General features: G+C 47.5%; 1 pseudogene; it reads left to right on the top strand.

Annotated features, from left to right (window-relative positions):
* LOC135517114 (nuclear receptor coactivator 2-like) overlaps positions 1-17,500 on the top strand; it is a 170,854-nt pseudogene that overhangs the window by 125,414 nt on the left and 27,940 nt on the right.

Here is a 17,500-nt window from a genome sequence, read left to right on the forward strand (position 1 = left end):
CAACACGAAGAGCTATCTATCTGAAACAGAGATGTATGGATAAACCACTGCTCTCTTTAACTTGTTGGCGCACATCCCGTTAGCGGGATAATTGTTACCAGCAACCGCTGAATAGCATAGCACCACAGTCAAATAATATTACTAGAAAATATTCATATTCATGAAATCACAAGTGCGATATTGCAAAACACAGTTTAGCCTTTTTTTAATCCGCCTGTCATTTTGAAATTATGCTTTACAGCGAAAGCAATCCAAGCATTTGTGTAAGTTTATCGATAGCATAACATAACATTATGTACACTAAGCATTAAGTAGCTAGGTCACGGAAATCAGAAAGACAATCAAATTAATCGTTTATCTTTGATGATCTTCGGATGTTTTCACTCACGAGACTCCCAGTTACACAACAAATGTTCCTTTTGTTCCATAAAGATTATTTTTATATCCAAAATACCTCCGTTTGTTTGTTGCGTTATGTTCAGAAATACACAGGAAAGAGTGGTCACGACAACGCAGGCGTATATTCCAAATAATATCCATAATGTCCACAGAAACATGTCAAACGTTTTTAATAATCCGATCCTCAGATTGTTTTTAAAATATATATTCGATAATATATCAACCGGGTGTGTAGCTTTTTAAATAGGACCGGGAGGAACAATGGCCACTTTACTCTGTAGAGCAAAACTCACTCTGAGTGCCCCCACCTATCCACTTACGCAATGTGATCTTTCACGCTCATTTTTCAAAATAAAAGCCTGAAACTGTGTCTAAAGCCTGTTGACACCTTAGGGAAGCCATAGAAAAAGGAATCTGGTTGATATCCCTTTAAATGGAGGATAGGCATGCATAGGAACAGAGAGGTTTCAAAATAAGAGGCACTTCCTGATTGGATTTTCCTCAGGCTTTCGCCTGCAATATCAGTTCTGTTATACTCACAGACAATATTTTGACAGTTTTGGAAACTTTAGTGTTTTCTATCCTAATCTGACAATTGTATGCATATTCTAGTTTCTGGGGCTGAAATCTCCCCTCCTCTCTATATCGCTCTCTCTCTCCCATCTCTCTCTCCCACCTCTCTCTCTCCCCTCCTGTCTCTCTCCCCTCCTGTCTCTCTCTCTCCCTCCTATCTCTCTCCCCTCCTGTCTCTCTCTCTCCCTCCTATCTCTCTCTCCCTCCTCTCTCTCTCCCCTCCTGTCACTCTCTCTCCCTCCTCTCTCTCTCCCCTCCTGTCACTCTCTCCCTCCTGTCACTCTCCCCCTCCTGTCACTCTCTCCCTCCTGTCACTCTCTCCCCTCCTCTCTATCTCTCTCCCCTCCTCTCTATCTCTCTCCCCTCCTCTCTATCTCTCTCCCCCTCCTCTCTATCTCTCTCCCCTCCTCTCTATCTCTCTCCTCCTCTCTCTCTATCTCTCTCCCCTCCTGTCATCTCTCTCCCCTCCTCTCTATCTCTCTCCCCTCCTCTCTATCTCTCTCCCCTCCTCTCTATCTCTCTCCCCTCCTCTCTATCTCTCTCTCTCCCCTCCTCTCTCTCTCTCCCCTACTCTATCTTTCTCTCTCTCCCCCTTCTGCCTCTCTCTCCCCTCCTCTCTCTCTCTCTCTCTCTCTCTCTCTCTCTCTCCCTCCTCCACTCTCTCCCTCCACTCTCTCTATCTCTCTCCCTCCACTCTCTCTATCTCTCTCCCCTCCTCTCTATCTCTCTCCCCTCCTCTCTATCTCTCTCTCCCCTACTCTATCTTTCTCTCTCTCACCCCTTCTGCCACTCTCTCCCTCCTCCTCTCTCTCCCCCCCCTCTCTCTCTCCCTCCTGCCCCCCCCCCTGTCTCTCTCCCCCTCTAGACTTGCAGTCATGTCTGATATGTGTGGCTCGCAGGATGCCCATGAAGGAGCGGCCCGTTCTCCCCACGCACGAGAGCTTCACCACCCGCCAGGACCTGCAAGGTAACCAATCACAGCACTACGATCATACCGGCTGTCTGACATTAACCAATCACAGCACTACGATCATACCGGCTGTCTGACATTAACCAATCACACAGCCACAGAATGATGACCGAGGCAGTCCACCAGACTGTTTTCTGATTGGTTAAGAACTATCTATAAATGATCAGACGGACTGGAACCAATTGCAGAACCGTCTTTAATGACTAGGTAGGGAGGTAGCCAATGACAGAGCAAGTTTCTCAGGTTGTCACTGTCAAGGGAGAACCATTGTAGAGACCTGTCTTCCAGCTGTTTGCCACCCCACTCTCAGCCTGGGCAGTGCCCAAGCACCAGCAACTGTTCCTGTTAACACACACGCTTCTGAATATAAAGAACCTCAAACTATATCGAACTGTTGACACCGATTATATAGTACAGGATAGATGCCCACCCCACCCCCCACACACACTGTGCTCCTCTTTCAACTGGCTGTGAGGTAAAGTCTGAAGTCACTGTAGGATCACCAACCTGTCTGTCTGTCTGGCTCCTACCTGCCACTGATGTGTGGACAGTATATACACACACACACATTTGTGATCAGTAGCTTCTCTCTCTCTCTCTCTCTCTCTCTCTCTCTGCTGTGTCCCTAGGTAAGATCACGTCACTAGACACCAGTCTTCTGAGAGCCTCTATGAAGCCTGGCTGGGAAGACCTGGTGAGGAGAAGCATCCAGAGGTTTCACCTACAGAACGACGGAGAGATGTCCTTCGCCAAGAGACACCAACAAGAGGGTGAGACGACCAGACGAGGCCTGTATCATCTTAGACTACCAGACAAGACCTATATCATCTTAGACTACCAAACGAGGCCTATATCATCTTAGACTACCAGACGAGACCTATATCCTCTTAGACTACCTGACAAGACCTGTATCATCTTAGACTACCAGACAAGACCTATATCATCTTAGACAACCAGACAAGGCAAACAAGGCCCTCCTCTTAGAGGCCTATATCATCTTAGACTACCAGACGAGGCCTGTATCATCTTAGACAACCAGACAAGGCCTATATCTATATATCATCTTAGACTACCTGACAAGGCCTGTATCATCTTAGACTGCCAGACAAGGCCTATATCCTCTTAGACGAGACCTATATCATCTTAGACTACCAGACGAGGCCTATATCATCGTAGACTGCCAGACAAGGCCTATATCCTCTTAGACGAGACCTATATCATCTTAGACGAGGCCTATATTATCTTAGACTACCTGACAAGACCTATATCATCTTAGAGAATTTCAACCCATCATGTTGATTTCATGGATGCATCCAAAGTAGTTCCGTTTCTCCAGCCCCGATCCCTCAGCTGTTTCCGGGGTGCCTGCTCTGTTGTTTGAATCCCAGCTTGCCTCTTTAACTCTCCCTCGCCGCTGTGCGTCTCTCTGCAGTGTTGCGTCACGGCCAGGCATTCAGCCCCATCTACAGGTTCTCTCTGTCTGACGGGACCATCGTGTCGGCTCACACCAAGAGCAAGCTGGTCCGCTCCCCTGCCACCAACGAACCTCAGCTCTACATGTCTCTACACCTCCTACAGAGGTACGTTCCCTGACCCCTAACCCCTGACCCCTAACCTCAGCTAGACATGTCTCTACACCTGCTACAGAGGAACGTTCCATAAACCCTGACCCCAAATTTGTTTACGTCCCTGTTAGTGAGCATTTCTTCTTTGCCAAGATAATCCATCCACCTGACAGGTGTGGCATATCAACAATCTGATTAAACAGTATGTTCATTACACAGGTGCACCTTGTGCTGGGGCAATAAAATACCATTCTAAAATGTGCAGTTTTGTCACACTACACAATGCCACAGATGTCTCAAGTTTTGAGTGAGCATGGATTTGGAATGCAGACAGCAGTAATGTCCACCAGAACTGTTGCCAGTGAATGTAATGTTCTGTGTGTGTGTGTGTGTGTGTGTGTGTGTGTGTGTGTGTGTGTGTGTGTGTGTGTGTGTGTGTGTTGCTGCTCTCTGTGTGTGTTGCTGCTCTCTGTGTGTGTTGCTGCTCTCTGTGTGTGTTGCTGCTCTCTGTGTGTGTTGCTGCTCTGTGTGTGTGTTGCTGCTCTCTGTGTGTGTTGCTGCTCTGTGTGTGTGTGTGTGTGTGTGTGTGTGTGTGTGTGTGTGTGTGTGTGTGCTGTGTGTGTGTGTGTGTGTGTGTGTGTGTGTGTGTGTGTGTGTGTGTGTGTTGCTGCTCTGTGTGTGTGTGTGTGTTGCTGCTGTGTGTGTGTGTGTGTGTGTGTGTGTGTGTGTGTGTGTGTGTGTGTGTGTGTGTGTGTGTGTGTGTGTGTGTGTGTGTGTGTGTGTTGCTGCTGCTGTGTGTGTGTGTGTGTGTGTGTGTGTTGCTGCTCTGTGTGTGTGTGTGTGTGTGTGTGTGTGTTGCTGCTCTGTGTGTGTGTGTGTTGCTGCTCTGTGTGTGTGTGTGTATCCCGTGTGTTATCCCCAGAGAGCAGTCTGTGTGTGGTATGGGGCCGGGTCAGGACATGGGGCCCGGTGGACAGGGCCAGCCGGGGACAGTGATGGGCCCCGGACACAAACCAATGGTCCCCAACCCCTCAATGACACCTCCAACCCCGGGGACAATATCTGGCCTGGTGCCCCAGGGACAGGACACCACGATCAGCTCCAACAGCACGCCCTTCTCCCTTCCTCATGGAGGTCCAGGGTCCAGAGAACCAGGGCTCGGACCCATGGGCTCCGGGTCTGGACACATGCAGGGCTACCGCTACGGTTGCCCTCCCCAGCCCATGGGCTACCCTGGAGGGATGCAGGGCGGCATGGGCATGAACCCCCCCAACCATACCCACCAGCAAGGGGCCAGCTGGAGGATGAGCAGCCCGTCTCGAGGCAGCCCTACCCCAGCTGGAGGCCCCCATCTGGGGCAACAGAACTCGATGCTGTCCCCTAGGCACCGGGCGAGTCCAGGGATGGCAGGGAGCCCTCGCGTGGCCCCATGCCTGCACTCGCCCTCCCCTGTGGGGATGTGTGCGTCTGGAACAGGGGTTGCAGTAGGAGGTAGCGGTCCTGCGGCTAACAGTCATGCTAACAGTCATGCTAACAGTCATGCTAACAGTCAGGCTAACAGTCATGCTAACAGTCAGGCTAACAGTCAGGCTAACAGTCATGCTAACAGTCAGGCTAACAGTCAGGCTAACAGCTACACCAGTAGTTCTCTGTCGGCCCTACAGGCCCTGAGTGAGTGTCACGGGGTTGGACACGGCGGTTGCGTTCACCCACACATTCATGGCGCTGGGGGGCATTCGCACACACACACCCTGGGGTCACCGGAGAGGAAGATGATGGGGTCGCCAGCCGGCGTCACGATGGGGGCAGGGGTCAACCCTCACATGATGTCGAAGCTTGGCGGTGGCACTAACGTGGATCCTCACGGAGAGCAGGGTGGACAGTACGACCAGAGACAGATGGACAGACAGACTGACGGGAACGGTAGCAGCGGTAACCACGGTGACGTCAAAGAGGAGAGGGACGGCTCAAACGACGGCCCCAACGCGCAGAGCCGTGTCCTCCACGACAACAAGGGCCACACCAAACTACTCCAGCTCCTCACCACCAAGTCCGAACCCCTCGACACCCCCCCGTCTCCCAACGGAGGAGGAGACCCCAAGGACCCCTCGTCAGGGCTGGGGGGCCCTCATGGTCCAGGGGCCCCAGGGGGCCACGCCACATCCCTAAAGGAGAAACACAAAATACTCCACAGGCTGCTCCAGAACAGCACCTCTCCTGTCGACCTGGCCAAGCTCACCGCTGAGGCCACTGGCAAGGAGCTGGGAGAGCAGGGGAGTAACATCAACACCCAGGTGGGTACAGGAGGGGGTACAGATGGGAACCTCCCCTCCAAACAGGAGCCCCTGAGTCCTAAGAAGAAGGACAACGCACTGCTGAGGTACCTGCTGGATGAAGAGGAGGGGGCATGAAGGAGAGGCAGGCTAGGATGGAGGGAGGAGGAGAGGTGAAGACGGAGATGAAACACCCAGTCCATGTGAAGACTGAGAAACAGGATACAGGATATGATCGCTCTGAGCAGGTGGGTGGCATGAGATTTCTCTCATTTATGACTCATAATTGTAAAGGATGAGTAGCACCATGGTTTGGGTACAAGTTGACGGAATGATTATTAACGATTAGTGATATTTTCATTAGATCGTTTTTTTTTGTTTTTTGGAATGATAGTTGATGTTGAATGAATGGTATTTAATCTTAATCTTCCGAATAAACTCTTAAAGACCTAGTAATATTTTACATCAATAGCAGTCAATATTAATCATCACCTTATTTCAGTCTCATCTGAAAGTTGTAAATTCTTGGTTATCTTCACGAACCCTGGCTAACAAGTTGAATCAGCAATACAAAATTGGGTTTAATTATTTATTTACTAAATACCTAACTAATCACACAGAATTACATCTACACAGAATGAATCATACCTTGACTACAAATGATGTCATGAAGGAAAACGTCCCTAGCGGACGGAGCAGATATGACAGCTGGTTACACAAAGAAAAGGGGATGGGTTTGAGTGAAAGAGTGGGAAGACTGAGGAACAAAGGGAGAAGCTATGCTATCGTAATAAATACAGTATATTATGCATTCTAAATTAACGTCCATTTGAAAAAAGGAGAATGCAATAAATATTTACTCGGAGTTGCGCTTCGGTAGATGGGAGGCCGGATGGTCCAGCATGGATCACAGGGCCTCTGAAGAATATCTGGGGGGAGAATGGATACTTGGTAGTACCGTCATCGTGTGGTAGAACAGTTAACTCTGTCCGTCCTTTTCTAGCCCACGTCTACAGTTGCTGCTCTAACTCAACGACTAGGAGGTATGACTTCTTTGGTGAATAAGAGTTCAAAGTTCAATACAAGTTTCCATACTTTAAGCTCATGCTATATTCTGGCTGGTATAGTCGAAATTCATCCTTCCTGGGTGTAGGTTGTCACCTTCACATTGAAATTTTGTTAGGTTCTCTAAGGTTGGCTTAGTTCTGTAGGTGGTCTTTGTCCTTTCAACGTGGGGATCTCAAGTCCACACGTCCTTGGAATAGCTTATTACCTGAGCCCTTTTAACGTAGGACTATCACCCTAGTGTCCTCGGGACAGAAAGTTACATTTTCGTCAAGGGCTTTACATAGTGGTAGGAAAGAGGGCATGTTTCATAGTTTACAACCAATGTCTCTTCACATGGGCGGGGCCACTTTGTGAGCAGAGCTTCAACCTTATGAAACCCAATTCTCTCATTTCAAAGCTAAACTTACATTTCATCTTTTCACAAATAGTTTCATATTTAAACATTTAAATTTCACAACAATTCCATGTGAATCTGATAACTAGAATGTGTAGACTTTCCAAGATAAAGTTTGTGTCGTCCTATCATCAGTAATAATGTCTCAGACGCCAACTGATCTAACATCATATTCATTAAGTACCAATGCATATTTTCAACTGGTTGGATTACCGAAATATGGTTCCTTTCCCCCCACCTTTTGATGTTCCCAGACTCTCTCTATGTTTAACAAAGGCTTTTCAAGAGTCCTTCTGTAGAGTCAAGAGAGAGGAAAGGGAGACAGGTATTTATGGGGGGGTCATAAACCTTACCCACAGGCCAACGTCGTGACCGTAGATACCATTTCCCCTGGTAGCCTAGACGGTAGACACCATTTCCCCTGGTAGCCTAGACGGTTGATGACCTTTGCCCCTGGTAGTCTAGACGGTTGATGACCTTTGCCCCTGGTAGATGTAGACTGTAGAGACCTTTTCCCCTGGTAGCCTAGACGGTAGACACCATTGATTGGTTGATGACCTTTGCCCCTGGTAGTCTAGACGGTTGATGACCTTTGCCCCTGGTAGATATAGACGGTAGAGACCTTTTCCCCTGGTAGCCTAGACGGTAGATACCATTTCCCCTGGTAGATGGTAGATACCATTTCCCCTGGTAGATGGTAGATACCATTTCCCCTGGTAGATGGTAGATACCATTTCCCCTGGTAGATGGTAGATACCATTTCCCCTGGTAGATGGTAGATACCATTTCCCCTGGTAGATGGTAGATACCATTTCCCCTGGTAGATGGTAGATACCATTTCCCCTGGTAGATGGTAGATACCATTTCCCCTGGTAGTCTGACGGTAGATACCATTTCCCCTGGTAGTCCATTTCCCCTGGTAGTCTAGACGGTAGATAGGTAGTCTAGACGGTAATACCATTTCCCCTGGTAGTCTAGACGGTCCCATTTCCCCTGGTAGTCTAGAACCCATTTCCCCTGGTAGTCTAGACGGTAGATACCAAAGGTCATCAGTAACAGAAGCAGGTAGCATCGTGGTTCGAACATTGGGCCAGTAACCGAAAGGTTGCTGGATCAACTCCCCGAGCTGACAAGGTAAAAATCTGTCATTCTGCCCCTGAACAAAGCAGTTCACCCGGTAGGCCGTCATCATAAATAAGAATTTGTTCTTAACTGACTTGCCTAGTTAAATAAAGGTTAAAAAAAAAAAAAAATTGTTTAAAATACTGTTTGTTCTCAATGACTTACGTGGATTTATAGCGTTAATGTTAGATATGAGTTGTGTCCCAAATTACATTCTATATAGCTCACTAAGGACCGAGAGGGAGTAGAGAGCGCGATCATGACATCATCCCTGACCTCATTAGGGTCCTCTCTCCCTGCCATATCCTGTCTGCCAGCGTTGCTCACACACTGTGTGAAAACACAGCCAAAAGACTGGGTCCTGGACAGAGCAACTTGATATGGCCCACAGAGGTCGCAGCCAAGTGGACGTGTGTGTGTGTGTGTGTGTGTGTGTGTGTGTGTGTGTGTGTGTGTGTGTGTGTGTGTGTGTGTGTGTGTGTGTGTGTGTGTGTGTGTGTGTGTGTGTGTGTGTGTGTGTGTGTGTGTGTGTGTGTGTGTGTGTGTACTATTGCAAGAGGCCGGTTTTTGACTGTGGAAACACCAGCACCTCTTTCCAGGCATCGGATCCCTCTCCTTTCACTATGGGCCAGTCTAGTGACTATTCTGCATCCCAAATGGCACCATAATTAAGCAATAAGGCATGACTAAGGGCTGTTCTTATGCACAACACAGAGTGCCTGGACACAACCCTTGGCCGTGGTCTATTGGCCACATACCACAAACCCCCGAGGTGCCTTATTGCTGTTATAAACTGGTTACCAATGTAAATAGAGCAGTAAAAATAACTGTTTTTGTCGTACCCGTGGTTTAAGATCTGATTATACCACGCCTGTCAGCCAATCAGCATTCAGGGCTCAAACCACCCAGTTTATCATTTCCTATATAGTGCACTACATTTGACCAAGTCCCATAGCACTATGTAGGGAATAGGGTGCCTTTTAGGGTAGAGCCTGGGGCATCTGTCACAACTCAACCCTGCTCCACTATGTGTGTAAAGCGGCGCTGTGGGGTGAATGTCGGGCTCCGAGCCGATCTGTTACAGGGACGTCTAGTGTGCTGCCCCCTTGTGTTGGTTCTCAGACACTACAACTTATTTACTCTCTGCCCCCCCCCCCCCAGAGGTCTCTCTCGCCTTACGCAGTGGGGCAACTTAAGTCAATGTTTCAGAAAGCCTTAGCTATAGTTCTGTTTATATTATTTATAATTACCTCTTCAAGGAATACCTAGGATAGGATAAGTTATCCTTCTCACCCCCCCCCCCCCCCTTAATGATTTAGATGCACTATTGTAAATTGGCTGTTCCACTGGATGTCAGAAGGTGAATTCACCAATTTGTAAGTCGCTCTGGATAAGAGCGTCTGCTAAATGACTTAAATGTAAATGTAAATGTAATAGCAGGGTAAGATCTGCTGTAGTTTGTTTTCATATGGAAGTGGATGTGTGCTTTGTACAGTAGACTCCTCCCCCTATTATTTCTGCTGTATGCGGAGAAAAGACTGGGGTGAAGGAGTTCGAAGCTAGCTGGGAAGTGTAGGCTAGTAGTAAGGGAATGGGTTCAGAGCATGGGATTGTGGGTAATGTAGTCTTATTGTTGCAGCCTTAGATCGATCCTGGACAAACCTAACCAACGGTATTACAGTAGGTCCAAAAAACAAGTCCAGACTTCTCATTTCTGCTCTGATATTATCTGTTGTTGATATCATCTAAATGTTTTTGGCGTGAATATAAACACACACACACACACTCCCACAGTATTGCTGTGTTTCTATTGGTCCTGTGCCAGCTTGGCCGAGCGACAGAAATGTCCTATCATTTTTTTTTTTCTGAATGTCTCCCGTAATGCATCACAATTATAATATCCATGCTGGAGGAAGACAGGAACTGTGTGTGTGTGTGTGTGTGTGTGTGTGTGTGTGTGTGTGTGTGTGTGTGTGTGTGTGTGTGTGTGTGTGTGTGTGTGTGTGTGTGTGTGTAACTATACTTGTGACCAGAAGTCCCCACTAGAATAGTAAACCAACGGACATTAGCTGGGGAGAGAGACATTTTGTTAGTCGCCACAAGGACAAATGCAGTGGAGTGAAATTCTTACCTTGAAGCTCTTTTCCAACAATGCAGTGATTATAATATGTAATAATTGTATACTTGAAAATATACAAAAGTTTAAGTACGAATAAAAACCACACAAGAACTACGATAAGTTAAAGAAACATGAGAATGCATGTACAGATGTAGGATCTTAATTTGATCACTTTTTGTTGCTGAGAATTTTCCTGCTGAACAGGAAATGCAAACGTGTAGTGTATTTTAGTTTTAAAAATACTTCTAAAGTTTGTAATTTCCACTTTGACTTAAATTGCCCTAATGAAAAATGTATCAACCCCGACAAAAATGTCTGTTATAATCCCTCGTAATAATTCACATTTCCTCTTGATGCAGGATTATTTTCCTGCTGTCGCAAACTGACTCAAATTAAGATTCAGGTCTGTGCCAGTACCTTAGAGGTACTGGACTGGTTGAGGTGGGTTTAAGGTCTGTGCCAGTACCTTAGAGGTACTGGACTGGTTGAGGTGGGTTTATACAAGTGACTAGATAGATAGATAGATAAGATAGATAGATAAGATATATAAGATAGATTAGACAGACAGACAGACAGACAGATAGATAGATAGATAGATAGATAGATAGATAGATAGATAGATATAGATAGATAGATAGATAGATAGACAGGCAGGAGGCTACACAGACAGACAGACAGGCAGGAGGCTACACAGACAGACAGACAGACAGACAGACAGACAGACAGACAGACAGACAGACAGACAGACAGACAGACAGACAGACAGACAGACAGACAGACAGACAGACAGACAGACAGACAGACAGACAGATAGATAGATAGATAGATAGAGTGAAGTGTGACTGGTAAGCAGGAATATGGCAACAGGAGTAATAGTGACCAGTAGCAGGTTAAATACACTACCGGTCAAAAGTTTGGAACACCTAGTCATTCAAGGGTTTTTCTTTATTTTTACTATATTCTACATTGTAGAATAATAGTGAAGGCATCAACACTATGAAATCACACATATGGAATCATGTAGTAACCAAAAAAGTGTTAAAACAAAATCTTCCAATAGCATTCTCTCAACCAGCTTCACCTGGAATGCTTTTCCAACATTCTTGAAGTAGTTACCATATATGATGAGCCCTTGTTGGCTGCTTTTCCTTCACTCTGTGGTCCGATGCCTCCCAAACCATCTCAATTTGGTTGAGGTCGGGGGATTGTGGAGGCCAGGTCATCTGACGCAGCACTTCATCACTCTCCTTCTTGGTTAAATAGCCCTTACACAGCCTGAAGGTGTGTTTTAGTTATTGTCCTGTTGGAAAACAAATTATAGTCCCACTAAGCCCAAACCAGATGGGATGGAGTATCACTGCAGATTACTGTGGTAGCCATGCTGCTTAAGTGTGCCTTGAATTCTAAATAAATCACAGACAGTGTCACCAGCCAAGCACCCCCACACCATCACAACTCCTCCTCCATACTTCACGGTAGGAACCACACATGTGGAGATCATCCATTCACCATTGCTTGTGTTTCTTGACAAAAGTACGTCTCTTCTTCTTATTGATGTCCTTGAGTCGTGATTTCTTTGCAGCAATTCGACCATGAAGGCCTGATTCACACGGTCTCCTCTGAACAATTGATGTTGAGATGTGTCTGTTACCTCAACTCTGTGAAGCATTTATTTGGGCTGCAATTTCTGAGGCTGGTAGCTCTAATTAACTCTGGGTCTTCCTTTCCAGTAGTGGAGGTCCTCATGAGAGCCAGTTTCATCATTGCTCTTGATGGTTTTTGCGACTGCACTCGAAGAAACGTTCAAAGTTCTTGAAATGTTCCGTATTTACTGACCTTCATGTCTTAAAGTAATGATGGACTGTTGTTTCTCTTTGCTTATTTGAGCTTTTGTTGCCATAACATGGACTTGGTCTTTTACCAAATAGGACTATCTTCTGTGTACCACCCCTACCTTGTCACAACACACCTGATTGGCTCAAACGCATTAAGAAGGAAAGAAATTCCACAAATTAACTTTTAAGAAGGCACACCTGTTTAATTGAAATGCATTCCAGGTGACTACCTCATGAAGCTGGTTGAGAGAATGCCAAGAGTGTGCAAAGCTGTCATCAAGGCAAGGGGTGACTATTTGAAGAATCTAAAATATATTTTGATTTGTTTAACACTTTTTTGGTTACTACATGATTCCGTATGTGTTATTTTATAGTTTTGATGTCTTCACTATTTTCTGCAATGTATAAAATAGTGGATTTGGTTATTTCAGCCAGATGTGTTGCTGACAGATGTATAAAATTGCTCACACAGCCATGCAATCTCCATAGACAAACATCGACAGCCTAGTGGTTAGAGCGTTGGGCCAGTAACCGAAAGGTTCAAATCTGCCGTTCTGTCCCTGAACAAGGCAGTTAACCCACTGTTCCTCGGTAGGCCGTCATTGTAAATAACAATTTGTTCTTAACCGGCTTATTGTGGTGACTTTATCACAGGGAGAGTGTCAGGTTCTCCGCTAAACAAACATACAATCGGCCTAGTAGTGAAGATTCAGCACCGTGGACCGTAGTGGAGCTTCAGCACCGTGGACCGTAGTGAAGATTCAGCACCGTGGACCGTAGTGGAGCTTCAGCACCGTGGACCGTAGTGAAGATTCAGCACCGTGGACCGTAGTGGAGCTTCAGCACCGTGGACCGTAGTGAAGATTCAGCACCGTGGACCGTAGTGGAGCTTCAGCACCGTGGACCGTAGTGGAGATTCAGCACAGTGGACCGTAGTGGAGCTTCAGCACAGTGGACCGTAGTGGAGATTCAGCACCGTGGACCGTAGTGGAGATTCAGCACCGTGGACCGTAGTGGAGATTCAGCACCGTGGACCGTAGTGGAGATTCAGCACAGTGGACCGTAGTGGAGATTCAGCATCGTGGACCGTAGTGGAGATTCAGCACCGTGGACCGTAGTGGCGAGTCAGCATCGTGGACCGTAGTGGAGCTTCAGCACCGTGGACCGTAGTGGAGATTCAGCACCGAGGACCGTAGTGGAGATTCAGCACCGAGGACCGTAGTGGCGATTCAGCACTATGGTAGATCAAATCCAGCCAACCTGACTAGTCAAGTTCAGCTGTGTGTCGTCATAGCGACAGAAGGGAATTGTTGTGGTGGAGAGAGACTCAGTCAGGTGTGTGTCGTCATAGCGACAAAAGGGAATTGTTGCACCAGCTTTTGTCATTGTAATGGAACAATGTTGTAAATGTGACTGACCAACTCTATTCGGTCTTATGTAGCAAAATTAGAGATTCAGAGCTGCAAAATGGTAGATCCTGCACTGCATTTGAGGACCAATGGGAGTTGATAAAGTTGATAAACTTGTAATGTCACTTTTGAGAAAATGGCCCTTGAATGTTTTTGCTACATCTACTGGAGAGCTCTTCTTTGTCTCCACCCATTCAGCATCCTTCAAAGCCTCTTAAGCCTTTAACCCCACCCATTCAGCATCGTTCACAGCCTCTTAAGCCTTAGCCCCACCCATCTCATTAAAGATTCACATGTGAGGCCATGTGCTAAACAGAGTGAGCACGGGCGTGTAGTAAACAACCAAAGATTTCAAGACTAAAAGTGGTGAAAGTGGACACCTACAATAAGAAAAAACTCCAAGTAAATATACACTTTATCTTGTCCTTGGCCATGTTGTTTTTCACATTGACGTCTCTGGTAAACACACACTATATCAAATAAAATCAACGTTTTTGTCACATGCACAGGATACACAAGGTGTAAACGGTGGAGTAATATTAGTTACAACGCAGTCATACACACAACCTTAGTTGGTGAGCCAGCAAGCTAACGTTCGCGAGCTAGCTAACAGTTATGCCTTTAAACTTGCAATGATCAAATTATAAATGTTTAATATCTGAATATGTAGCCACTCCAACCCGTACTCATGGATCCAACGCTTCACTTCCTGTCTTTTCCGTTTGGATTGTGACAAGCTTCAGCTTGTTTGCCACGTTGTTGTCAAGTCACTCCAGTTCACGCGGATCTAAGTGCTGAAAGTAGTCCGTCACTTTTTCCTCACTGATCTATGTGCAGAAAGTAGTCCGTCACTTTTTCCTCACTGATCTTTGTGCAGAAAGTAGTCCGTCACTTTTCCTCACTGATCTATGTGCAGAAAGTAGTCCGTCACTTTTTCCTCACTGATCTATGTGCAGAAAGTAGTCCGTCACTTTTTCCTCACAGATCTTTGTCGATTAGCGCCCGCTAAATTCAGGGGCATCGTTGTTGTTGAGAGCAACACTTTGACAGTTCTCCTTGGCTAACGTTTACCAAAAACAAAAAAGCTGTAGAAGAAAGGATTATCTACTCCTACTGAGCAGCTCATGTTATAAACAGAAGGTGCTACGACCAATCCCAACTCATCTCTCGGCATGTCCAGCCCACCCCGTTATCTCAGCCAATCATGGTTTCCTGTCTTTTTCCGTGGCTAAACCAACTCGGCTCATAATTGAACAACTGTATTCGTATTTACCAATGTGTGGGGACTTTACACTGAGTCCTCGACATAAGGGTGGGCTGCCTGTGTAGGGACTTTACACTGAGTCCTCGACATAAGGGCACTGATCTACATAAGTGGGCTGCCTGTGTAGGGAAAGAGTCCTCGACATAAGGGTGGGCTGCCTGTGTAGGGACTTTACACTGAGTCCTACATGTGGGTGGGCTGCCTGTGTAGGGACTTTACACTGAGTCCTCGACATAAGGGTGGGCTGCCTGTGTACTTTTGAGTCCTCACTGGGTGGGCTGACTGTGTGGGGACTTTACACTGAGTCCTGGACAAGGGTGGGCTGCCTGTGTGGGGACTTTACACTGAGTCCTGGACATAAGGGTGGGCTGCCTGTGTGGGGACTTTACACTGATCCTCGACATGGGTGCCTGTGTAGGGACTTTACACTGAGTCCTGGACATAAGGATGGGCTGCCTGTGTGGGGACTTTACACTGAGTCCTCACTGATGGGCTGCCTGTGTAGAACTGAGTCCTCGACATAAGGGTGGGCTGCCTGTGTAGGGACTTTACACTGAGTCCTCGACATAAGGGTGGGCTGCCTGTGTAGGGACTTTACACTGAGTCCTCGACATAAGGGTGGGCTGCCTGTGTAGGGACTTTACACTGAGTCCTCACTGATCTGACTGTGTGGGGACTTTACACTGAGTCCTGGACATAAGGGTGGGCTGCCTGTGTGGGGACTTTACACTGAGTTGGACATTCTGCTCACTGATCTCGACATGTGCCTGTGTAGAAACTGAGTCCTGGACATAAGGATGGGCTGCCTGTTGGGGACTTTACACTGAGTCCTCAACATAAGTGGGCTGCCTGTGTAGGGACTTTACACTGAGTCCTGGACATAAGGGTGGGCTTGTGTGGGGACTTTACACTGATCTCGATGGGCTGCCTGTGTGGGGACTTTACACTGAGTCCTCGACATAAGGGTGGGCTGCCTGTGTGGGGACTTTACACTGAGTCCTTAAGGGTGGGCTGCCTGTGTGGGGACTTTACTGAGTCTCGACATAAGGGTGGGCTGCCTGTGTAGGGACTTTACACTGAGTCCTCGACATAAGGGTGGGCTGCCTGTGTGGGGACTTTACACTTTCGACATAAGGGTGGGCTGCCTGTGTGGGGACTTTACACTGATCTCGACATAAGTGGGCTGCCTGTGTAGGGACTTTAACTGAGTCCTGGCCATAAGGGTGGGCTGCCTGTGTGGGGACTTTACACTGAGTCCTCGACATAAGGGTGGGCTGCCTGTGTAGACTTTAAGTGAGTCCTCGACATAAGGGTGGGCTGCCTGTGTAGGGACTTTACACTGAGTCCTCGACATAATGGGCTGCCTGTGTAGGGACTTTACACTGAGTCCTCGACATAAATTGCCTGTGTAGGGACACACTGAGTCCTCGACATAAGGGTGGGCTGCCTGTGTGGGGACTTTACACTGAGTCCTGGACATAAGGGTGGGCTGCCTGTGTAGGGACTTTACACTGAGTCCTCACATAAGGGTGGGCTGCCTGTGTGGGGACTTTACACTGAGTCCTCGACATAAGGGTGGGCTGTGTAGGGACTTTACACTGAGTCCTCGAAAAACTGACTGTGTAGGGACTTTACACTGAACATAAGGGTGGGCTGCCTGTGTAGGGACTTTACACTGAGTCCTGGACATAAGGGCTGCCTGTGTGGGGACTTTACTACCTCGACATAAGGGTGGGCTGCCTGTGTGGGGACTTTAGCCTGGACATAAGGGTGGGCTGCCTGTGTAGGGACTTTACACTGAGTCCTGGACATAAGGGTGGGCTGCCTGTGTAGGGACTTTACACTGAGTCCTGGACATAAGGGCTGCCTGTGTGGGGACTTTACACTGAGTCCTCGACATAAGGGTGGGCTGCCTGTGTGGGGACTTTACACTGAGTCCTGGACATAAGGGTGGGCTGCCTGTGTGGGGACTTTACACTGAGTCCTGGATATAAGGGTGGGCTGCCTGTGTAGGGACTTTACACTGAGTCCTCGACATAAGAGTGGGCTGCCTGTGTAGGGACTTTACACTGAGTCCTCGACATAAGGGTGGGCTGCCTGTGTGGGGACTTTACACTGAGTCCTCGACATAAGGGTGGGCTGCCTGTGTGGGGACTTGACACTGAGTCCTCGACATAAGGGTGGGCTGCCTGTGTGGGGACTTTACACTGAGTCCTCGACATAAGGGTGGGCTGCCTGTGTAGGGACTTTACACTGAGTCCTCGACATAAGGGTGGGCTGCCTGTGTGGGGACTTTACACTGAGTCCTGGCCATAAGGGTGGGCTGCCTGTGTAGGGACTTTACACTGAGTCCTGGACATAAGGGTGGGCTGCCTGTGTAGGGACTTTACACTGAGTCCTGGACATAAGGGTGGGCTGTCTGTGTAGGGACTTTACACTGAGTCCTGGCCATAAGGGTGGGCTGCCTGTGTAGGGACTTTACACTGAGTCCTCGACATAAGGGTGGGCT

The sequence above is a fragment of the Oncorhynchus masou genome, chromosome 28 (genome assembly GCF_036934945.1).
Source record: "Oncorhynchus masou masou isolate Uvic2021 chromosome 28, UVic_Omas_1.1, whole genome shotgun sequence".
Classification (NCBI taxonomy): Eukaryota; Metazoa; Chordata; class Actinopteri; order Salmoniformes; family Salmonidae; genus Oncorhynchus; species Oncorhynchus masou.